The 25,970-nt window shown below is 35.7% G+C and overlaps 1 protein-coding gene across 3 annotated transcripts in view; it reads right to left on the bottom strand.

Annotated features, from left to right (window-relative positions):
- The window catches only part of LOC138697977 (tyramine receptor 1-like), a 689,651-nt gene that overhangs the window by 263,138 nt on the left and 400,543 nt on the right, over positions 1–25,970 (bottom strand). The gene's annotated exons all lie outside the window — the stretch shown is intronic.

The following is a 25,970-nucleotide window of genomic DNA, read 5'->3' as shown; positions in this document are numbered from 1 at the left end:
CCGAGGTTTTCCCTCAACTAATTGAAACAGAATTGCTAGGTAACTTTCGGCGTTGGACCTCGAACTCATTTCGCCAGCATTAATTCACATATCATCATCATCATCCATACTATAGCCCGAATTAAGTTCACAGTGCGGCGTGCTTTACTTGTACAAGAGCGCGGTCGTTCGGCTACCCAATCATTCCCAGAGTAGGAGTGATAAGCACAATAAGCCTCAGGCTGCAGTGCAAGCCTTCGAGTTCCTTCACCATACGAGAACAAAAAGCCAACCTATTGCTTCCAGAGATGGGTTAATATGATCATATTTGGAAAATATATTGCTTACAAAACGTACACACAAATTATGAGCACATTGAAATTTCGTTTTGTTGTCGATGGAAAGGTCAGTCTGTAAAATGTCGGTACAGTCAAAATAGGGCGAAACAAGCGTCTACACAAGGGACTTTTTAAACAAGAGGGAAGATTAACATTTATAATTTTTAGCACATGGGTAACAGAGTATATTTTGTTGCAGATTTTTGTGTTTTGCATGTTCCAATTGAGATTATCATCCATGTGAATGTCAAGATTTTTTAAGGAAAAAGTGAAAGGGATATGCACTGTACTTATTTTACCGAGGGAAATGTCAAGTTGTTTTACAGCATTGATTTGCTGTTTGTGTCCTAATATAATTGTTCGTGTCTTTCGAGGATTGATTGAAGATGGAATTTCTTTTCTCCATGTCACAATCGAGTCAGTGACTTCTTTCAGTTTGTCTATAGCATCGTTTACTTGGTCGAAGTGGGAAGAGATGTAGCACTGAAAATTGTCAGCATGTACAAGTGATAGTTAATATGCCTTACAGTGATGTAATATCATTGACATATATTGTGAACAACAATGGTCCGAGTGACGATCCCTGTGGTTTACCTGGTATTACGTTAAGGCAGAAGAAACTTCGATTCCTAAATAAAAAACATTGTTGTCTTTTCCATTATTAGTAATCGAACCAGCTGAGAGCAAACTCTGACAAATGCAGATTTCTCATTTTATGGATGAGAAGGTCAAAATTTACAGAGTTGAAAGCTTTGCTAAGGTCAAGAAGACTTAGTACTGCCATTTTATTAGAGTCAATTGCTTCGCGAATGTCTTCGGTCACCTTAAGTAGAGCGGTGCTTTTGCTGTGCCCAGCTCTGAAATCTGACTGATACTTGTCGAATAGATTGTGTTCGTTCATGCAGTCTGTAAGTTGAGTGTATAAGATTGTTTCCAGTGGTTTTAATACGCTGGCAGCATGCTTCTTGGTCTATAGTCGTAGTCGTTCGGGTCGGTGGGAAATGTGACTTTGGAAGAGGTCGAACGAAAACTTGCTTTCATATTTTAGGGAAAGTTAAAATGATTAAGTAACTATTGAATATGTGTTCAATTGTAGGTATTATTATGTCTTATATTTTCTGTATGAGTAACTTGCTAATGTTGTCTAGACCTTGGTCTTTCATCTAGATGCGTCGGATGGCTTTCATTACGTCAATGGGAGCGATGTCGATGAAATAGAATTTATCTCGAGTTGGGGGAGTTGATACATCCATTAACTGTGTCTTGTTTTGTTTTGTCGTCCTTTACAAAGTCTCCATTCAAGCGGTCAAGTGGGATGCCAATATCTACTAAATGTTCACTAGCCATTCCAAGTCGAATAACCTCAAGATTTTTCCATAACTCAGAAGGGGTGGTGTTGGGCTCTATAAGTTTGTGAGAATATTTGAGATTAGTGTTTTATATTAATTGAATCGTTCTAATTCTAAGGCATTTATTGTTTTGTTGTTTAGTCAACTGTCCGAAGACAGGTCTGAACCTCACAAGTGATACCAACAAGGGACCACTTATGAGGCAACTAGGCCAATAGGTAATGAAGTAGGGTGGCGAGTTCCTTTCCCACACCATTGCACACATCGCCGACTAGCTACATATTGCACTACCGTAGTCAGACTTCAGATGCATACAATTGTTCTTCCTCTTGACACATATAGTGAAGTGAGATGTACTGCTTGATAATATATGAACATATAAGCCAGAGCCTCAATCAGAGGACGAGGCGTTTATAAAGATTTAAATTTTCGTCAATTTTTGCGAGTATATTTTCTACAGGGTAAATCGCTTTCGGACGGCCTGCGTATTTCAGGCATCATCCAAGAATCTGTAGTCCTGATACGTTTGGTCTTTAATGGTGCGTGTGTGTCATAAATTTGAAGGATTAACATAATGAATGTCTACTTTTCCATCTACAGATCGTAATGTCCATGCAAGTTTTTCAGCATTTTCTTCAGTTGTACTTGCTATTTGAGAAAAGGAAGTTGTACCAGAACAATGGAAGGAGTCCATAATTGTACCTATTTTTAAAAAGGGAGATAAAACCACCTGTGGTAACTTTCGAGGAATATCACTTTTGTTGACGTCGTACAAAATTTTGTCCAATATTATTTTGAGGAGATTAACTCCGTACGTCGATGAAATTATTGGGGATCATCAGTGCGGTTTTCGGCGTAATAGATCGACTATTGATCAGATTTTTTGTATTCGACAGATAATGGAGAAAAAATGGGAGTATAAGGGTACAGTGCATCAGTTATTCATAGATTTCAAAAAGACATATGACTCGGTTAAGAGGGAAGTACTATATGATATTCTTATTGAATTTGGTATTCCCAAGAAACTAGTTCGATTAATTAAAATGTGTCTCAGTGAAACTTACAGCAGAGTCCGTAGAGGTCAGTTTCTATTTGATGCTTTTCCAATTCACTGCGGGCTAAAGCAGGGAGATGCACTATCACCTTTACTTTTTAACTTCGCTCTAGAATATGCAATTAGGAAAGTTCAGGCTAACAGGCAGGGTTTGGAATTGAACGGGTTACATCAGCTTCTTGTCTATGCGGATGACGTGAATATGTTAGGAGAAAATACACAAACGATTAGGGAAAACACGGAAATTTTACTTGAAGCAAGTAAAGCGATCGGTTTGGAAGTAAATCCCGAAAAGACGAAGTATATGATTATGTCTCGTGACCAGAATATTGTACGAAATGGAAATATAAAAATTGGAGATTTATCCTTCGAAGAGGTGGAAAAATTCAAATATCTTGAAGCAACAGTAACAAATATAAATGACACTCGGGAGGAAATTAAACGCAGAATCAATACGGGAATTGGGTGTTATTATTCGGTTGAGAAGCTCTTATCATCCAGTCTGCTGTCCAAAAATCTGAAAGTTAGAATTTATAAAACAGTTATATTACCGGTTCTTCTGTATGGTTGTGAAACTTGGACTCTCACTCTGAGAGAGGAACATAGGTTCAGGGTGTTTGAGAATAAGGTGCTTAGGAAAATATTTGTGGCTAAGCGGGATGAAGTTATAGGAGAATGGAGAAAGTTACACAACACAGAGCTTCACGCATTGTATTCTTCACCTGACATAATTAGGAACATTAAATCCAGACGTTTGAGATGGGCAGGACATGTAGCACGTATGGGCGAATCCAGAAATGCATATAGAGTGTTAGTTGGGAGACCGGAGGGAAAAAGACCTTTAGGGAGGCCGAGACGTAGATGGAAGGATAATATTAAAATGGATTTGAGGGAGGTGGGGTATGATGATAGAGACTGGATTAATCTTGCACAGGATAGGGACCGCTGGCGGGCTTATGTAAGGGCGGCAATGAACCTTCGGGTTCCTTAAAAGCCATTTGTAAGTAAGTAAGTATTATTATTATTACTATTATTATCATTATTATTATTATTATTATTATTATTATTATTATTATTATTATTACCATGTGGGGTCCCTATCCCATGGCATGGCGCGTCCTAAGGTAAGAGACGCCCTCCAGCTGCGAATATATTGAATAAGCAGTCGCGGACAGCCGATTAGGTGTGGTCCTCCAGCTTGGAGGTTGGGAGGATAGCTAACAACCTATCACCGTAAAAAAAGCAACTTGTTACAAAACCACACAATAATGGGACTGATTCTCTGGCACGACCATAACGAAGGAATAAGGTTATTAGTAGCAAAGGAACTAGCTAAATATACACTAGTCTTTATGGGAATAAAAGAGGTTAAGTTAGATGGGAACGGCATATCACAAATAGGAGATTACTTGTATTATGGGGAAGGAAACAATCACTAATTATTAGGAACAGAATTCTTTATCCATAAAAGAATAAATTCAACAGTAAAAAAGGTCGAATTTATCATCAGAGACAGGTTATCGTATTTAGTACTTAAGGGTAGATGTTGCGATATCATAGTTATAAATGCTCACGCACCTACAGAAGAGAAAGACGACCATATAAAGGATAGTTTCTATGAGGAATTGGAACATACTTTTGATCAATTATCTAGACATCACATGAAAATTTTATCGAGAGATTTCAATGCTAAAGTAGGACGGGAGGATATTTTTAAACCGACTATTGGAAAAGAAATGATACACGTAACTAGTAGGCCTAATGATAAAGGAGTTGGGTTAGTCAACTTTGCCACATCAAAAAATTTAATTGTCAAAAGTACAACATTCCCCCATAAGGATATACATAAATATGTATGGACTTCTCCAGATGGATTGTCACACAACCAGATAGATCACATATTGATAGATAAATGAAGGCATACTAGTCTAGTAGACATTCGAACCTTCAGGGGGACAGACTGTAATTCTGACCATTATTTGGTAATTGGAGAACTAAGAGAAAGACTATCAGTAGCCAAGCGAGTAGAGCAATAAGTTAATATTAGTAGATTCAATATTCCGAAATTAAACTAGGGAAACTAAGAAAAATTATCAGGTCGAAATTTCAAATAGGTTTACCGCTTTAGCAAGTTCCGACAAAGTTGAGAAACAGTTAGATACTAATAGCGTTTAGGAAAATATCCGAGATAATATCAAAATTCTGGCTGAGAAGAGCATAGGTTATTATGGAACTAAGAAGAAACCGTGGTTTGTTGAAGAAGATTGTTCCATGATAGTAGAAAGAAAGAAACAGGCAAAATTGACATTCTTACAGGATCCATTCCAGACGAATAGAGATAATTATTTCAAGGAACGACGGGAAGTAAGTCGTACACTCAGGAATAAAAAATAAATACTTGGAAGAAAAACTGAATGAGGCAGAAACAAATAGTAAGAATGAAAACATTAGAGGTTTATATAAGGGCATACAGGCATTTAAGAACGAATATCAGGCAAGGGTAAACGTGATCAAGGATAAGAATGGTGACTTGCTTTGCAGACTCTCATTCTGCACTGAACAGATGGAAAAACTAAATTATAAGTCTCCAGTTAACGAACAAATTCCAGCAGAATTAATACAAGACGGTGGAAGAGCATTATCTAGCGAATTTTATAAGCTTGAACTTGCTATCTGGGAAAAGGAAATTGCACCAGAACAAAGGAAATAGTTCATAATTGTACCTATTTTTAAGAAGGAGGACAAGACTAACTGTAATAACTTTCGAGGAAAATCACTTTCGTTGACGTCGTACAAAACTTTGTCAAATGTTCTTTTGAGGAGATTAACTCCATATGTAGATTAAATTATTGGGGATTATCAGTGTGATTTTAGGCGTAATAGATCGAATATTCATCAGATTTTTGTATTCGACAGATATTGTAAAAAAAAATGGGCGTATAAGGGTACAGTACATCATTTATTCACAGATTTCAAAAAGGCATATGACTCGGTTAAGAGTGATGATTATGTCTCGTGAGCAGAACAGTGTACGAAATTGGAATATAAAAATTAGAAATTTATCCTTTGAAAAGGTGGAAAAATTCAAATATCTTGGAGCGACAGTAACAAATATAAATGACAGTCGGGACGAAATTAAACGCAGAATAAATATCGGAAAATTCCTGCTATTATTCCGTTGAGAAGCTTTTGTCATCTAATCTTCTGTCAAAAAAATCCAAAGTTAGAATTTATAAAACAATTATATTACCGGTTGTTCTATATGGTTGTGAAACTTGGACTCTTACTTTGAGAGAGAACAGGATGTTTGAGAATAAGGTGCTTAGGAAAATATTTAGGTCTAAGAGGAATGAAGTTACAGGAGAAAGGGAAAAGTTACAAAACACAGAACTGCACACATTATATTCTTCACCTGACATAATTAGGAATATTAAATCTAGACGTTTCAGATAGGCAGGGCATGTAGCATGTATGGGCGAATCCATAAATGGATATAGGCCTAATGTTTGTTGGGAGACCGGAGAGAAAGAGACCTTTGGGGAGGCCGAGACGTAGATGGGAGGATAATATTAAAATGGATTTGAGGGAGGTGGGTTGTGTTGGTAGGGACTGGATTAATCTTGCTAGTAATAGGGACTGATGGCGGATTTATATGAGGGCAGAAATGAACTTCCGGGTTCCTTAAAAGCCATAAGCAAGTAAGTAAGTAACTTCAACGGATCGCTTGCAAGCTGTTGCGAAGCCTAAGTTGTCACTTTATTTAAAAATACACTATTCATTTTAAGTTAGGCTTGACGTTTTGACAGTTTTTGTTACTGTAATCAGCCTTTGACTCATCTTGTGTTGCTTAATTTGTGGCGTAACGAACAAAACAAGGAATTCATATATAAAGGCTGTAAGAAATCCGCTCAATTTTCTTTATCAACAGTGTCCACTTTAGCAATTGGCCAGACATAGTTAAAATTTCCGGAACATCCGTATCGTCAATACTGAAGGTAACACTTTCAGTTGAGAAGCTGTAGGCCTACATATATTCTGTTCTTTCATGGTGATTACTTTCTTGAAGGAATATTAGCTATAGACTAAAAGTGTGCAAATGAGTTATTTTTTGTTATTTTTTACTTAAAATATTATTTGGTCTTAGTACACCTTAGCATGGGCATCTTTGATATCAAAGAGGACGTGGAATAAATAATTAACCTCTTGTGTTTTTCTGAGTGGTTTTTAGTTTCAATATTCGCACCTTCATTCCAGATTACGGATCTACACAACATCGATAAGACTGGTGTTTGGTAACCATGATCTTCACATCACTAAAAATGGAAGTTAGTGGTGTTATTTGTGGGGAATAAGGCAAATCGAATGGAGTCTGCAAATCCATACAACAAGAAACATTAAACACTATAAACATCTTCGGACTAAAACAAAATCAGTATCACACAATGAGCATCTAGTGTACAGTACAAACATAATTTAATCTGAAAAAAGACAGCGTTCCTCCCACTGAAATCTAACTGTAAGAAGATACATATCTCGACAATAAACTTCCCGAAAGTAGAAAACAATATCAATATTTACCCCATAAAGAATTACGAACTGAATTCTTAATCATTTAGGATTCACTGTAATCCGGAAAATAAACAATAATATCACTGAATAAAAACTATCGTAATATTAGAGACATTCAGTCTCTGGACATCATCATCATCTCGACATTAAAACGTTGCACTTCATAGTGGTTCTATGCCAAGGCCATATTTACCAATCACTAGATACTGATAATAATCTGGAAACCGTATTTTAGACGTAGTCGTTATCGAAATATTGCAGTAAACAAAAACATTAAAGTCGAATGAGTGTTTCATATTTAGAAATTTACCGATATTCAAGAGAAGAGAAATAAAAAAAAAATAAAAAAACACTGAGTTTATGGTAAGTTGTTGCAAGAAAATATTGGTCTTAATATCCGTTCTCATACCCAGGTGATATTTTGCCATTGCTAAAAAAAATTACGACATTATTCCGTTTTCATCAACAGTAATCTCACTAGAGGTTTTGATTTATCAAGAGAAAATCGAAACTCGAGTGAAATTTAATTGACTATTACACGATTAGAAAAATGTATATAAAAATTAGAAGAAATACAGTACTTTAATACAATAAAACATTGACATACTAAAATTCTATTTCACTAATGTTAGCTTCACCTAAACGTTTAAACTGAGCTGTGATTTTCAGCTGACTGTCTATGCGGAAAACAAATAACGATCGCAAAGCATGTTTTATAGCACCGTAAAGAATTTGCAGTTTGAAATGTTTGAAAACAAAGACACATATGGTAGGAAGGTGATAATAACAGAAGAACGTATATAAAGATTAGAAGAAATAAAGTACTCTAATACAATAAAATAGATAGGTAATAACTGACTTACTAAAATTCTATTTCACTAATGTTACATTCACCAAAAAGTTTGAACGGAGCCGCCATTTTCAGTCGATTATCTATGAGGGAAACAAATGACGATCGCAAAGCAAGTTTTATTATACCGTAAAGAATTTGTAGTTTGAAATGTTGGCAAACAAAGAAACAAATGCCAGGGAAATGGTAAAATTGTGTCATAAACAGCCATGAATGGTTGAAAGACGTCCTTTCGTACAGTTTTATTGGTAAAAGGTACGAGCAGTATGACGTAGTAAAAGTGTCATAGTCAACAGCAATCTTACTACAGGTTTAGATTTATCAAGAGAAAATCAAAACTCGAATGGAATTTAATTGACTATTACACGATTAGAAGAAAGTATACAAAGATTAGAAGAAATAAAGTACTCTAAAACACTAAAATATTAATTGACTTACTAAAATTCTATTTCACTAATGTTAGCTTCACCAAAACGTTTGAATGGAGCCGCTATTTTCTGTTGACTATCTATGCGGTATGACGATCGCAAAGCCTATTTTGTAGTACCGTGAAGAATTTGCAGTTTGAAATGTTGTCAAAAAAGAGAAACAAGTGGCAGATAGGTGATAAAAACAGAAGAAATTATATAAAGATTAAAATAAATAAAGTACTGTAATACAATAAAATAGATATTAATTGACTTACTAAAATTATTTTGCACTAATGTTACCTCCACCAAAACGTTTGAACGGAGCCGGCATTTTCAGTCGACTATCTATGTGGGAAACAAATGACGATCGCAAAGCATGTTTTATAGTATCATAAAGAATTTGCAATTTGAAATGTTGACAAACCAAAAAAACACATGCTAGAGAAATGATAAAAAAAATTGCTAAGGAAATGATAAAATAGTAGGATAAACAGCCATGATTGGTTGAAACAAGTCCTTTCGTAGCGTTTTATTGCTCGAAAGTAGTATGACATAGTAAAAGTATAATAGTCATTAAAAATTGCTTACCGAAAGTTTCTAAATAACAACAGCCTAAAATAGCACTCCACCAATTGTAATGCTCATACAGCCATCCAATCACTTGTAACAGAAGAAACTGCAGGTATTTACTTTCATCTATATATTGTAGTTTCAAATATTTGAACTTATATATTTCGCGGCTGAAGTTTCCTATAAGCTAAATTTTCCTTCACTAAAATTGTTAGTTTTCCTACGGTATTGTAGTAGATGCATGTAATTTTGTGGATGTTCTTGAATGTGTACTTAGTAACATTATTTGTTATCAAGGCTTTTTTTGGATCTCATATTTCATTATATGTTTTTATACACTTGAAATTGTTTAGCAATTTTTTTAACTCGGCTGCATTTAAAAGGTTTTCTAATTTTTTGAATAACTGGTATGGAAACCCTTGACAGAGAAATTTGTTTCTGAGATTCTGATAGGTGTGTAGACAAAAATTTCAGACAACATTTTTTAAATTTGTGAGAACAGAAACGATTTTTTGAATGCCATGTTAATAATTCACACATTTCTCAACAAAGAAGAATGACATCATGTATGGCTATTTTATATAAAGCATCAAAACATGTTTCCAATTTTAAAATTTTATAAAATTTAAATTTCACCTTGATGTACCATTAAAAACACCGCCATGAATTAATTTGCAAACACACAAACACAATGCACAATTCTAAAAAAAAGTCGCGTCGCTCTTATTTCCGGCAGCCAATCACGTTGCAGGTCAGCTACATTTAAACTTCTGCATCTTGTCATTCGCTACTGATGACGTGATGCACTTCCTAGGGCTCTATAAATACGGGATATAATCATCCGCCGTTTTGGTTCTTTCGTTGCCGTTCGCAGCAAACAGACGAAAATTATCTCTACCCCATCGTTAAACATTATCATGACGTAACTCTTATGAATATCAACCAATCGCTCTGTAATTTTTAGGATTCATAGATAAATATCTAGGAAAAGCATTGGAAAGTGGAGGGTTCGAATTGTTATCATGTGATTCTAATATGGGCACACCAGAAATATCAGACATACGTAGATCTTTTTGAAACAAAAAGTTTGAATCTCAAACGGAGTACTAAATATATTCAATGCCTACTAACATTTCATGACAATATTTAAGCAAAAAGGAAAAAGCCACATTTTCATTTAAAAATTTCAATTCTTCCATTTTAACCCCATAAGTCTGATTAATAATCTTACCGTATATTTCCATTTCAGGACAATATCTGAATAATCTCACAACAAAAACGCATGTTTAGGAAGTCGTACACTTTATATTAATTAAATTCGAACAAAATTCATATAAGGTACTGCTTTTCATTCCATAACATGAAAAGAGGTTTTTCACGGTGCTACAAATTCCTGTTAGTAGGCCTACTCATTCAACGAAAATGTGCATGCACATTAGACTATTTGGGCTTCAATTTGACAGTACTTCACTTTTTCTAGATAGATAGATAGATGTGGATTTATTCAATAGTTATAAATAATAATAATAATAATAATAATAATAATAATAATAATAATAATAATACTACTTTATTGCCAGAACAAAGATACATATTGGATTTGTTATATAAGAAATCTCTAGCACCCCCAGAAGAGTAAGTTACTTACTCGTGCTAAGGAAGCATTCCACATAAGTTAATGTTAAGACATTTTATTGAATAACAGAGTAAAAAGTAATAAAAGAAAAGAAGAAGAAGAAAAACACATGCCACAATAATTGAACTTCAAATTTTCTCTGTTAACATCAATTTTTAATGGATTTTTTAAAATAAGGAGCATTAGCAAATTGTATGTTTGGGAATTTATCTATTATGTTATAAAGCCTCGAACCGAAGTTACTACTGTGATTATATTATGTTACAATTGTTGTATTAACACTTCCAGAATTAGCCCATAAATCCAGTGCACGGATCTTTCGACCGTACGTACTTCTCAAAACAGGTCTTAACTTATCAGTTGCGCCACCTCAACTACGATTACGATCCAACGTCTCTCCATAAGATATATAGATTATTATGGAAGTGGAGCATACAAATCACATCTTAACATATACCCTGACCTAACTTATTAATAGACATAGTATAATTCAATAACACTGTACAACAATGAAAATGTAAATTGAATGAAAATAGCCAATTCCTATCAATTCTGTTGTGCTGATCACAAAGAAAATTTTATAATTAGATCTACCTAGTTTTCGTTTCGCACTGCTTCACTAGAGTAAGATAATTTTGTACGGATTTTTATGTTAAGTATTGTTGCTTTATTTATGAATGGGATAGCAGAGCTCGTACATACCATTAAAGTAAACATGACTGGCCCACCAGAAAATCTCTTCACCCGGTATGAAGAACGTTCAGAGTGACCCTCTAGTAGACCCTAAGAAGGTTCTGCTCCCGCCTTTGCATATCAAGTTGGGTCTCATGAAAAACTTTGTGACGGAAATGAACAAATATAGTGACACGTTTAAGTTAAAATGTTATGTTTTATTTAATGACTCTCGCAACTGCAGAGGTTATATCAGCGTCGCCGGATGTGTCGGAATTTTGTCCCGCAGGAGTTCTTTTTACATGCCAGTAACTCTACTGACATCAGCCTGTCGCATTTACGCACACTTAAATGCCATCGACCCGGCCCGGGGTCGAACCCGCAACCTTGGGCATAGAAGGCCAGCGCTATACCAACTTGCCAACCAGGTCGACGACACGTTTAAGTACTTAAGGCAAAAATTTCCTTACTTAAGTGATACTAAAGTCAAGGAGGGCATCTTTCTAGGTCCACAGATTCGAGAGCTTTTCAGAGACCATACTTTTGATGGAATCGTATAAGATGATGAAAAGGATGCATGGGAATGTTTTAAGAAAGTTTGTTTACAGATCTTGGGCAACAACCGAGCAATAAATTACAAGGAGATTTTGGATAACATGTAATGTTATGAAAAACATAGTTGCAACATGTCATTGAAAATGCATTTCCTCCATACTCATATTGACTTCTTCACCAAAGATTGTGGTGCAGTAAGTGATGAACATGGTGAGCGATTTCACTAAGATATTATCACACTTGAGAAGATGTATGACGGAAAGTGGAGCAATTATTCACTTAAAATTTGTTTTGACTGAAACTTGGAACATGAATGTATATTATATATTACGATGTACCGAAGTACATATGATATTTCAGTGTAGAAATTCTGCGTCATGATATGATGGTGGAAGAGTGGACCAGAGAAAAATTCTCTCCGGCACTGGGGTTTCAACCAGGGTTTTCAGCCCTACGTGCTGACGCTCTATCCACTAAGCCACGCCGGATTCCCATCCCGATGTCGGATCGAATTCTCTCACTTTAAGTTCCACCTCTTGGGTTCCCTCTAGTGGCCTACCCTCATGCATTGCGTCATAGATGTATGACAGTGGCACAATGTCCACACATGTGCAGAGGTACATTCGTTACAAGTGACTAAGTGGCAGGGATCCGACGGAATAAGCTCCGTCTTAAATCACAAAGTGATTATTTTTCGCATATCATCATATGATGACGCAGAAATTCTACTCTGAAATATCATATGTACTTCGGTACATCGTAATAATCAGGATGACGACGATAATGGTAATAATTAAATTATCAGAGATATTAATAAAGACCAACTACACGGTAGCAGGAGTTGAGGTAGGTCGAGGTTCCCATTATCGCTAGGGCTGGTTGACCTTTTCTGAGAATTTTCCTAACTGTAAGGCTAATGTCAGGTAATTCATAGCGAATTCTTGGCCTCCTCTCGCAACATACCATATCATTAACACAAATTTCATCGATGTTATACAACCTAATAGCAGTTGATAAGATATCTAAAATAACAGAATGAAAAATGGGGTAATATCATGAGGTAATTTTGAACAATAAATTGAATTTAACGCTTTAAAATTATGTGTGTGATAAGTAGAAATACAGTTTCGAGAATAACAATTGCTTGTTCCCTTCTATTTCATATTCTTTCCAATATCACTTCATCCCCAGGACATCATGGATGAAATGTGTTCCCTGAACTCATCTGCAACACCCGGAGGAAGCGGTGTCAGCGGTCTTCTGTTTGCCGGTCCCTTCTCTACACTTATCAGCACTCAGAACCAACTGGGAAACCCTGAAGACTATCCAAAAGACGCCACAAGCCAACTCCTACCTGAATACGACTTCATTGTCGTAGGAGGAGGTTCAGCCGGCTCCGTGGTGGCCAGCCGACTCAGCGAGGTGAACAAATGGAAAATTCTGCTTTTGGAAGCTGGAGGCGACCCTACTCCAACGTCGGACATTCCAGCTCTTTGGTTTTACTTACAGAAAACAGAAATCGACTGGCAGTATCGTACTGAACCTCAACAGGGCATGTGTCAGGGATTGCGAGATGAGCGTTGCAATTGGCCAAGAGGCAAAGTTCTGGGGGGAAGTAGTGTTATCAATTTCATGATATATGTTAGGGGAATGAAGGGCGATTATGATAAGTGGGCACAAGATGGGAATTATGGTTGGAGCTTCGACGAAATTTTACCTTTCTTTAAGAAATCAGAAGACATGACTTATGAGCCACTCCTTCAAAGCCGTGGCAACATTCCATATCACTCGAGAGGGGGGCCTTTAACAGTAGAGAGGGCAAATGTCAGCCATTATAAAGAATCATTTCAAAGGGCAATTATCGAAATGGGATACGAATGGATGGATGACATTAATGAGGATCGCCAGCTAGGTTTCGCGAACGTGTTCGGTACTCTGAGGGATGGCACAAGATGCAACACAGCCAAAGCCTTTCTAAGTCCCGTGAACGATAAAGAGAATCTTCATGTTCTTAAACATGCTCATGTTACGAAATTACTAATTAATGAAACAACAAAAACCGTTTACGGGGTCGAATTTGAAGATAAGAGTGGCCATATCCGTACAGTAAATTCTACGAAAGAGGTGATTTTATCCGGCGGCGCAATAAATTCCCCCCAGATATTAATGTTGTCAGGAATAGGACCACAAGATCACTTACAGGAAATGGGGGTCAATCCTATTATTCAAAATCTGAGTGTCGGAGAAAATTTACAGGACCATGTTGTATTTTACGGATCGGTTTTCAACATTAATCATTCAAATGTTAGTGAACTATCTAAGAATCAGGATTTGTATTACAATTTCTTAACAAAAAGATCCGGTATCTTGACTAACATTGTAGCCACAGCTATAACTGGAAATATTAAAACCAATATTTCTGCAACAGATGACAGACCAGACTTACAACTTTATTTTTTTGTATTAAGTGCTAATGACACAGAATCCGCTAATTTGTTATCATATGTTTTCGGATTTGACGATGGAACAAATAGATCTGTGCATGAGTTAAGTCAACACGCCGATCTTCTTATGTTAGCTCCTGCACTTATGCGACCGGAGAGTAGAGGTAGAATCCTTCTCAAGTCCACAGATCCTTTTGAACATCCCAGAATATTCCCAGGATATTTATCGGATCCTGAGAATAAAGATATTGATACACTCATACAGGGCATAGAATTTTCTCTGAAATTTATAGAAACTAATGAGATGAAGTCAAAAGAAGCAACGCAAAGAAAATTATACATACAAATGTGTGACCAACTAGAGGTAAACTCAAGAGCCTATTGGGAGTGTGCCTTGAGGCACATAGGAACTACTCTGTATCACTCTTCGGGAACATGCAAGATGGGTCCAGAATTCGATCGCACAGCTGTTGTGAGTCCAGAACTCAAGGTGTATGGCATGGAAGGGCTTAGGGTTGCTGATGCTTCTATAATGCCAAATATAGTTAGCGGTAACATTAACGCTCCAACCATAATGATAGGCGAAAAGGCTGCCGATATGATAAGAAAGGAGTGGGAATCGAAAGGATATGCAGGTCACTGATGTTCAGATTAGAAATAATTTGAAATTACGTTTAATTTTCACTTCTACGTAGTGTTCAAATGTCAATATTATTTCATTATTGTATTATTTTTAAGAAAAGGAGATATGAACATGTGGCGACTTTTAGGAATAAAAAGATTCAATTAAATGCACTCCGAAACGAACTATGGTACTTTAATTATGAGACTTATAATATCCTGTGTGATATCACAGATTACAACATAGTTGTTAGTAATTTAAAAACCTAATTGAATAACATTATTTGCATTCAGAAAATTTAGGAGTTTGCATTTTATTGTTAATGTTTTAATGATCTACACTTGTAAATGTACATAAGTGAAAATATTTTGAAAACCAGATGTGTGTAAAAGTGTTCACATAACATTAACCATTTCACATGGGACCTGAAGAGGCCATACATTTGGCGAAAACGTTTGTCCATTTTCCTTCGCTATTACGAACTATTCGGTTTGGATTTATTAATTGCTCTTTCTCTAATTGCATACACTATATTTGACTTACCATGTGATAGTATAGAACAGGCATGCCAGAAATGAGACACAATGTTCATTGTACACTGTCACCAAAAAGTATTGCCATACTCAATGTTTGCCCTATAAGATCAGTATAAAGGGCAAGTTTAAGAAAATAAAATGTTTATTCCTTAATATAATGTAAAACTAAAATCTTTCACAGAAATTTCAACAACAGTAACACAAGAGAATTATTCACAAAATAAAATCCATTTTCTGATTTCAAAAAAAATATTGGTACATTATACTAATGCATATAACACAGTAGGTCTCTGTAATGTATTTTCAGTATCCTGTATGCAAGCCATTAGCACGGATGACAGCTTCCAGACCTCTCGGTATTGAATGAACCAAATTTCTCGTCGTTTCAGGGGATATTTGAGATCACACATCTAAGAATCCTCTTAAACTCTTCATTATTAGATGGTCGCTTGGGTCTTACAAAATTTAAGACAATAATTACAAAACAGGAATTAGTGAGATAAAAAAGAGCATCAAATCAAGAACAAAATATAAGTTTGAAAGAATGGATAGAATAAGGAAGAAACGAAGGAAATATAGATACATGAATACTAAATAATTCGCTTAATCTGAATCTCAAATTTATAAAAAATTAAAATTACATAGGTCTGGATTTTCTGAACATAAGAAAGAACTTCGTATAACGAGCATCGGTTCGAATGCCAGTTCAGCAGAGAAGAAATGACCTGGAGGACTGTTTGTTTCGAAAATATCCGCTTCTTGAAAAATAATTTCCCTTATGGAGATATTAGTTTCTAATTTTGTACAAGAATTACTTTACATAATGCCAATGTAATGTTTCTTCTACAAGTGTAGCTACATAGTTTTGCTGTATTGTTAAATGTTATGTTCTATTTAACGACCAATGATTTCTGTTTTCTCTTGAAGAGTATACACCATTTTACAATCATTTAATACACGAACACAATTATTACAAGAAATGTACAATGGTATTTGCAGCTTCAATTCCAATCAACAGTAACAACAATCGAGGTTTCCAGGCAACGATATAAAACAAAAGATGTGAAATAAATGAATGAAGTGTATAAACAATTGAATGCTCCTTCATTTATTTATTTATTTATCAGAGCTTCCTCTAATTAGAGGCTGCCATTAGACAAAGCATACAAAACAATACAAGAACAAATAGAAGATGAGAGCTAAAAGAGTAAGAAAAAAGGCAAACAAATACACAAACAAACAATGGCAGTTTACAGAAGAAAAAAAAATTTCAAGTAAAGAATCAATGAAACCTAAGAAGGAAAAAGGAAAAATGATAAGAATAAAAATATAGAGGTGCCATTGATGACTATCAATCGGGTTTTAGACATGGACACAGCACTTCTACAGCCCTACTTAAAGTGACTGAGGACATCCGTGAAGCTATGGATAGGGGTGAAGTAACGGCACTAACTCTTCTCGATTTCAGCAATGCCTTTGGTTCTGTTGATATCGACTTGCTTCTTGCAAAGATGAAGGCTTTGCACCTGTCAGACAATACCTTGAGCTGGATGGACTCCTACCTACGTGACCGCCAACAGTGTGTTTCACTTGATAATCAATTCTCCCAATGGCGATACACAAAGGCGGGAGTGCCGCAGGGCTCCGTATTAGGACCACTACTTTTCTCTATCTACATTAATGACGTATCAAAGAACTTACAGTATTGCCGATATCACCTCTATGCCGACGACCTACAACTTTACATACATTCCAGACCCAATACGATCAATGAATCGATTGACAAGTTAAATTGTGACCTAGCCACTGTCTCCACTTGGGCGGCCAATTTCGGACTCGCACTTAATCCAAGTAAGACTCAAGCCATAATTATTGGACATAAGCGTTTAGTTAACTCCCTTAATAACAGTAATCTTTCAGTTGTTACCCTTAACAACACGCTAATCCCTTATTCATCTGTCGTAGAAAATCTTGGCTTCTTTTTTGATAATAATCTAAGTTGGAATTTTCAAGTTAAAGAAACGATAAAAAAAAATCTGTTCCTCCATTCACTGTTTGAGTCGCTTGAGAAACTTCTTGCCCCAGCAACTAAAACTTACCCTAGTGCAAACCCTAGTAACGCCGCACTTCGATTATTGTGACGTTTTGTTAAGTGACCTAAGTTCTGAATTGTCAGTCAAGTTACAGCGAGCTCAGAATATGTGCGTCAGATACGTGTGCAACATCCGACGGTATGATCACATATCACCGTCCTTCGCAAGTCTCTCGTGGCTCCGACTTAAAGAACGTAGAACTTTACACTCTTTGTCTTTACTCTTTCGAATTCTGCACACTTCAACACCAAATTACCTTTCGTCTCGTTTCTCTTATCTATACTCTAACCACGACGTAAATACCAGATCACTTATCTGTGGCACGCTAAGTATACCTCTTCATAGAACATCTTGTTATTCATCATCTTTTACAATATCCACCTCGCGTCAATGGAATTCCTTGTCACAAAGTATTAGGGGCTGCAAGACAATAAACACCTTTAAGAACAGCTTAAAAGATAACCTTATTAGCATTTCACTCCAATCATACTGATTTAAACTATCACTGACTACATTGTTACTTTTTTCTTTAGACATCATCCTGATTGTGCTGTATTTTAATTGTCTCGTAATAATCTCTTTCTATTATCTAATATTATTTGAAATATATTAACATTCTATGTATTTTAGTTTAATTCTGCTACACAGTTTATTTCAGTGTTTAATTAATAGTTCATAATATTTTGTTGTTTAATTTGTAAATAACTTTTGTATACATGTAACTCTCATCTAAATCAAATTGTTGGATTCTTTGTAAGTTCATGCATATGTATATACACTTTTTGCTGGTTGAGTGGAAGAGAAGGCCTTACGGCCTTAACTCTGCCAGCTAAAATAAATCATTATTATTATTATTATTATTATTATTATTATTATTATTATTATTATTATTTCAAATTTCTAAAGGTGGTGGCTAGGGCTGGGGGTGAAATCTGAAACTAAATTAAGCCTGGTTTCAGACTTCCCCTTTAATATCTAAATAGACGCGTTTTCTGTTTAAATTGAATTCAATTTAAATAATTACTTATTTAGACAGGGACGTTTACAAATAAAAACCTTCTATAATAAACAATAGCGACACTCCGTGATAATACTGAAGAACATGATGTCCTGGAGTGATACATGTGATGTGTATTCATAACGATTCTATGAAACTTCATTGTAAATATTATACTCTTCTCGCTGTGGTAACAAGACTTGTATGAAATACCAATTTACTGTTTAATCAAACACGCTAGTTCTTTATATATTAGCATTTATTTTCGTCTAATTTTTTTTATTATTACAGTTTAGAATATATTCGGCGTGATTGTTTGTTTAGTGAACTGAACACAGGCTTGGATCTCATAAATCACACCAAAAATACCTTGCAATGAAGTTAGGCATACACGAACTTTGTTTTTGTATTGAGCAAAAGCGGCCGTAGAATGAAATAAACAGAGGATTGGCTGAGGTGCATATTGCACTGTTCGCTGATACAGTCTGGCAGCAGAAAAATTACACATGGAAATGCGATATAACATGTTTTATTATGATGTATAATAATATAATTATCAATCATATCCAAAACTAGTTTAACGCCTGCTATTTCATTATTCAGTAAGCATGAATGATAAATTCATGCGTCCACGAGTATAATATATTAAGACTTAGCTTAAAAAGAATGGAAGAGACGTCATCATCATCATCCATACTACTGCAGTACATAACAATATACATGCGATAATATTGAATTTCTTGCGGTTGCCAAGGCAGTATTTATATTTCGAGAAAGATCTTTCGACGTCACACGACGTGTTAGGTGTGTATTTAAAATAGGACACGTCACTCAAATTTGAATCTTCTTCACTCTGTAGTTCACAATTAGCGAGAGTATGTCTTATAGCACACATGTGAGAAAAACCACTATTCTTGTGCAGAACACTATTGAAATTTTATAGTAAAGGGACCAAGTTCTAACGGATTAATGGTATTACAGAGTTTATCCACAATGTATCAAGCCTCTCCCATTTCCAGTTTCTATGTCTCCAGAAGCTTTATAGTTTTTCGAAAACTTTCACAATTAGTTTGAATGAATTTTACGTGTTCTGATAAATTTTGAGAAATTATACACCTTGCAATATTAATTGATGATGCCTTCTAATCACTGTAACTATTGCTTATTGCTACAATTTTGCTGTAATCTTTTATTTATCATGGGATTTGTATCTACAACTGTATTTATTTTTGTATAGCACTTTCAACGATTTTAATACGCATATGGGTTCGACAATGTTGCTCTTTCGTCTTTTCGTGTTCTTTAACACTGACATACTAGACTACACGTAATTTTATCATATCTACTGATTAAATATTAGTACATCCAGTCTAATTTATTTTAGAATTGCTTGTCTTCGACATTGTGACCACTGAAACGGCTTTTGAATAATACAAATCAAGTCACTCATCAACCGGGATCGAACCCCGGCCCTTCCAGTCCGTAGCCAGCTGTTCTACTAACTGAGCTACCCGTTCGCCAAATCATACTATTAATACTGTAATATTTCACATTTATTTTAATATCTCTTTAAAGCACATGAAATAAATTTTACATCGTAGTCGATAAACCTACATATCGTCGTTGTTCCTGCAATAGCTCCTATGTGTAAAATATAAAATTTTTCAGTAGGAAGAGAAAACATATTTATTCATCCTATGGCAACCGTACATAGGAGACTGCGAATTCTTACATTTTCGAAACAAATAAATATAATTACATATAGGAGATTTTATTATTTCCTCTATCACTATTTACGGTATTTAATAGAGCAAAAATCTGAAAATCGATAAATATGTCACATAGGAGTTATTGTAAGAACAACGACGATATACATATAGGTTATTTATTATCAATAATTATTCTATAATTTCGAAAAAATATATACAAATATATCAGCCAAAGTTGATTATAATATATTTATATTAATAAAGAGACTACAAACTCGTGATTTAATATACCAAAATCTGTAACAGATATCCTTTTCGTTAAACCCTGCCTTAAATAACTTTTATTTTTTGTATGTGTAATTGAAGGAATTAGGGTATGAAGGGGTTATGTATTTTTTTTTTGTAAAAATTGAATTTTCTTACCGAATGAAGGTGGTACTTACGTAATGTTCTTTTACATAGCGCTTTATCTCAATTTGTCTTGTCATAGAATATATAAATACAAACACGAAGAAGGAATTATGTTACATATACAAGTATGTTTTTAGTGGATGAAAGTGTTATTTGTCTACGGCAGACATTGGCAAAAATATAATCGTGATTACTAGCAATAGTGCCGTCGCAGGGCCTGCGCAGTAAACTGTCTTTGCTTCACCCCCTCCCTTCCATTCAACTCCCCTACAACTTCAGTACACAAGCATCTGTCAGTGGTGGATTTTACCTGCTGAAATAGAGATTGCCTCTTTATCAAAACCTATGTCTCTTCGGAAACGTGTGTTTAACGAAGAATTAGAGGTACAGCATTTGTTGTGCACATGATAACAATGCAGATATCTCATGTGTTCTAAAATTCGAATAGTCACTTATTGATGAAACATCGGACGACATTGTGACACATGTCATAATGATTATCACGAAATCATAGACGAGCATGAACGTACTTAATCTAAATGTAAGCGGAAATGTATATAATAGAAAATAAAGATAAAAATAACTTTATCTTCGTATCGCTGGACGGGACGAAGCAATTACAACCTAAGAAAACGAAATTCAAATACTAATTCTGGTACTGAAATATGATGAAAACGTATGAATGAAAGAAAACTCCGTGCCAGTTATGTTATTGCTTTGGAAATCGGATAACCAGTAAAGTGTTATAACTTATAATGAAGGAGAGTTCAATAAGACATGTTTGAATAAAGTTTATAACATTATGTTTCTAATAGTATTAAATCCACAAGGACAATACAAAGAAGGATAATGGACTGAAACACTAGCTGAACGAGAAATAAAGTAAAAAAATGCAAATTTTTTGTCTACTCTCTCGCTTTAGAAGAAAACACAGATACTGATACAGTACAACTGGTAATTTTCATCCACGGAGTTTCAAAGAATTTCTTCATATAACAATACTTGCTCGATGTCATTCCACTGAGAAGAAATACAACAGGAGAAGAGTTATTCCAAGCATTAAGAAAGTGTATAGAAGAAAATAATTTGAATATAAAGCTATAAAGCAACTTGTAGACCTATCTGTAGTAACAGACAAGGCTGGAAGTATTATTTAATAAGTCTACTAGGTACATTAACGTGTTATTGAAGAGAGCTGGAAATAAGTGAGGACATAAAATATTTCCATTGTCTAACACACCAGACGGGCTTAGATTTATTTTTTAAATACTCTCCATAGAAAAATATCTACAGTATATTCCTATAGTAGGTCGCATGCCGCTACCCTACATACACTAGTGTCCGAAAGTTAAGCATAATTCAATATTTTGTTCCCAACCTATCAGAATGGCACCAAACTTGTACAAATGAATCACACAGGATTTGGTATATAACAGAGTAACACATATCAGCAAATTTTGTCTTATTGTGGCCTAGGGACACATTTTACACAATTACGGTACAAAATTTGACTATCACTTTCACAATAATGATGGCGCTGAGCGGTTAATATAGGAGTGGATCAGGACAGCACGTTTGCACATCTCCTTTTTATGTTAGGTTAGGTTCTTTTCAAACTGAAATGACGAGTGAAACGTACAGTTAAAATTACTCTAACCTAACCTAACCTAACCTATCGTAACCTAACTTAACATAAAAAGGTTAGGTTAGGTTAGAATAATTTTAACTGTCCTACGCTTCACTCGTCATTTCAGTTTGAAAAGAACCTAACCTAACATAAAAAGGAGATGTGCAAACGTGCTGTCCTGATCCACTCCTGTTAATATGGGGTGTGGTTACCCCTCATGGCTATACAGGCGTTGTAGCGCCGTGGCATGCCCTCTATCAGGTAGTTCCAGAGCTCTGCAGGCAGCTGTTCCCATTCCAGACAAAGAGCATTACGGAGGACTGGAAGTGTCCTCGGTGGAGGCTGGTGGGCTGCAACTCGTCTTCCTAATGCATAGCAGGAATGTTCTATAGGGTTTAGATCCGGGGACATTGCTGGCCAGTCCATGCGCTGGATATCTTCCCCCTCAAGATACTCGTCCTCCAGGTTGGCTCTATGCGGACGTGCATTGTCGTCCATAAAGATGAAGTGTGGACCAACTGCACCTCAGAAACGTCGCACATGTCGTTCCAATACCTCGTCTCTGTATCTCTGGACATTCACAGCACCAGCTGCGAAGATGTGCAGATCTGTATGTGAGAGACTTCGGTCTGTGTCTGACCTGCTTCCAGACGTCCGATTATTCTACCTTCAAAACAGGGCCCAGTTGGCGTCTCTGTGGCATGTTGGTGCTGTCCTGTATACACTGTGATAACATACTACCCTCTGTTCACAATAAGAGAACAAGAACGAATGAGCCGCACTGGGTCTGTTTGCTTACCTTCTAAACACGTGTTTATTCGGTGGAGAGGCGGAGGTTGGAGTACCCCCTCCCTATGCACAAGTACGATGCGGCACACACTGTAATAAAGTTTTATTTTCCCTTTCATTTCTCTGTTTTACGAATTATGCTTAACTTTTGGACACTAGTGTAGTTGCTATGTTTGGCTCTACATTCAGAATATTTCCGAACAATTACTTTCTGAACAAAAACAAAGATCGTGACTAACAAACGAAAATTTACGAGTTGTATTAAGAGTAGCAAATTTGATTGTTATGGCACAGTAAAAATTAAGGTGAAATAAAATATAATTTGTTCATATACAAATCATTAACATGTAACCTACGTCAAATGCTCGTATTGAGAATCCGCCACTGATATCCGAACGGAGTGCTCTATACTTCTTAACTGATATTACGATATATGTATTGCGGCTTGCGTCCAGTAATATCGTGAGTACAGCACAGCGTCTCGTTTAGGCACAGTGAAAACGTAAACAAAGTGCAGGTAACGCATGGGGGGAGGACGAGCCGTACGATGAACACGAGGGATGCACAAGAGTTTAGTTACAACATTTATGGCGAAGCATTAATTGAAATTATATTTTTCAAAATCACACGAAACAAAAGAACACAAATTGCATAACTTTATCATACATACATTTTAACAAACAAGCAATTGTAACGTTGAAATAATTCAATATAACAAATCAAATTTTGCTACTTATATGAAGTTGCTTTCAAGCAGCATTTTATACCGTCATGAATTTCATTTTCTGTGTGACTAACATAATACCAGCGTCTTCTGTGACCGAATTAACAAAACTACAGTAGCTATATTGGTCAGAAGTGACAACACTATTTCCTAAACATAATTATTTTATTTTATTGGGTTATTTTACGACGCTGTATCAACATTTAGGTTATTTAGCGTCTGAATGATATGAAGGTGATAATGCCGGTGAAATGAGTCCGGGGTCCAGCACCGAAAGTTACCCAGCATTTGCTCGTATTGGGTTGAGGGAAAACCCCGGAAAAAACCTCAACCAGGTAACTTGCCCCGACCGGGATTCGAACCCGGGCCACCTGATTTCGCGGCCAGACGCGCTGACCGTTACTCCACAGGTGTGGACTAAACATAATTATCCCTTCTCAAAGTTCAATTTATTCAGGTACAGTACAGAAGACATATTCAAAACTAACAATGTTCATCAATTTTTTTAATAATGTTGCAACTAAAACCTTGTGCATCCCTCATGTTTATCGTACGGCCTCTCCACTTTCTTTACGTATTCACTATTTACCGATGGCTGTCTATGGTAACACTGGTAACGTAGACTAAACTCTTCATCCAATAATGCCTTCAATTTCCTAGTATTTGATCCGAATTTCGGTTGGAGGAAATGAGCCATAGAGAGTGATACATTCTTAGAAACAAAGCTGGGAACTCGTGTATTGCGTATAAAATGGCAGTGTTCTCGACTAAAAAATTTCAGAAAAAAATTATAGGCCTCTTTCCGCTAATGACAAACATACTATTTCATTCACCATTCTCGTCTATCGTTACGTCAAGAAGAGGCACTAAATTCGTTTGAACGTTATGAGCAGACTGCGGCGCAGTGTACCAAAACGCATTAAGTTATGAACGCACTGACCACTGTGTTGTGTAGATCGAGGAGAATGAGAGATTAAAGTGCAGCTATTTCTTGCCTCAACATGTAAACATTCAGTCATAGTAGCACACAAAATAAATGTTCACGTTTATAAATATAATATATACAGTGCATTTATAGTACAAAAAATAATTGCCTAACATAACATGTTTCAATTTACACTATAATGTACTAGTTTAACAATATTGAGTAACCATTTTTGTGTGAGTAGAAGAGAAAAAAAAATACACAATACTTACATGTATTTCTTCACAATTCAATGCACCGAATTACAAGATATATTCGCAACGTATCAAAAGAAAACTTTTTTCAAGAAACGGTTTGAAAAATTGTTGAAAGGTATGTTGGCATGTATCAACATTGTACACAAATCTCGATGAAAGTCTTTTTCATGTTTTATGTCTGCTTTTGACTTTAAAGGCCAGTTTGATTGTTTAATTAAATATTTTCCATGTACCATTCGCTATTACACTGCTTTGAAAGAATCGAGTTCCATCTGTTCTTATTACTTTTTTAACAATTTGCAAAATGCAGTGTTCCCCCCCCCCCCTTTAATAAGAAAATATTCCTTTCCGAATTTCTCTGTAAGTTCGTTCTGAAACTGCCTCCGTGGTCTGTAAGTCAGCATGCTGGCTTCCAGATGTGGAGGTCCCGGGCTCGGTTCTCGGTGAATTTTTCTTGAAGAAAGAAAATTACCTAGGTGTCTAGAGTCTAGAAATTTGTGTGAATGTGAGTGTGCCGGGTTAATATTAAATAGGCAATCACCAAAAATATAAAATATAATATATCAGGACTGTCGCTGGGCAGTAACCTGAACACACGTTTCAGCGCCACATTGTTGACAAGTAACCCCATCTGTTAGCATAATCATAAAGCACTAATAGATGCTATACAGTTACCAACAACGGAAAAAAAGTTCTTTCTGAGGGGAACGCTTGGTGCTCTTAATTTTCGACATGTTCCTCAGTAGTGTGTATTATAAAACAGCGAAATTAACACTAATACAAATATGCATGTATAAATAATATAATAAATAAATGAAAATAAATAAAATATACTTGTTTAATCACAGAATCTC

The sequence above is a fragment of the Periplaneta americana genome, chromosome 4 (genome assembly GCF_040183065.1).
Source record: "Periplaneta americana isolate PAMFEO1 chromosome 4, P.americana_PAMFEO1_priV1, whole genome shotgun sequence".
NCBI lineage: Eukaryota > Metazoa > Arthropoda > Insecta > Blattodea > Blattidae > Periplaneta > Periplaneta americana.
Note: the sequence above shows the minus strand (reverse complement) of the source record. Positions and strands in the feature narration are given on the sequence as shown.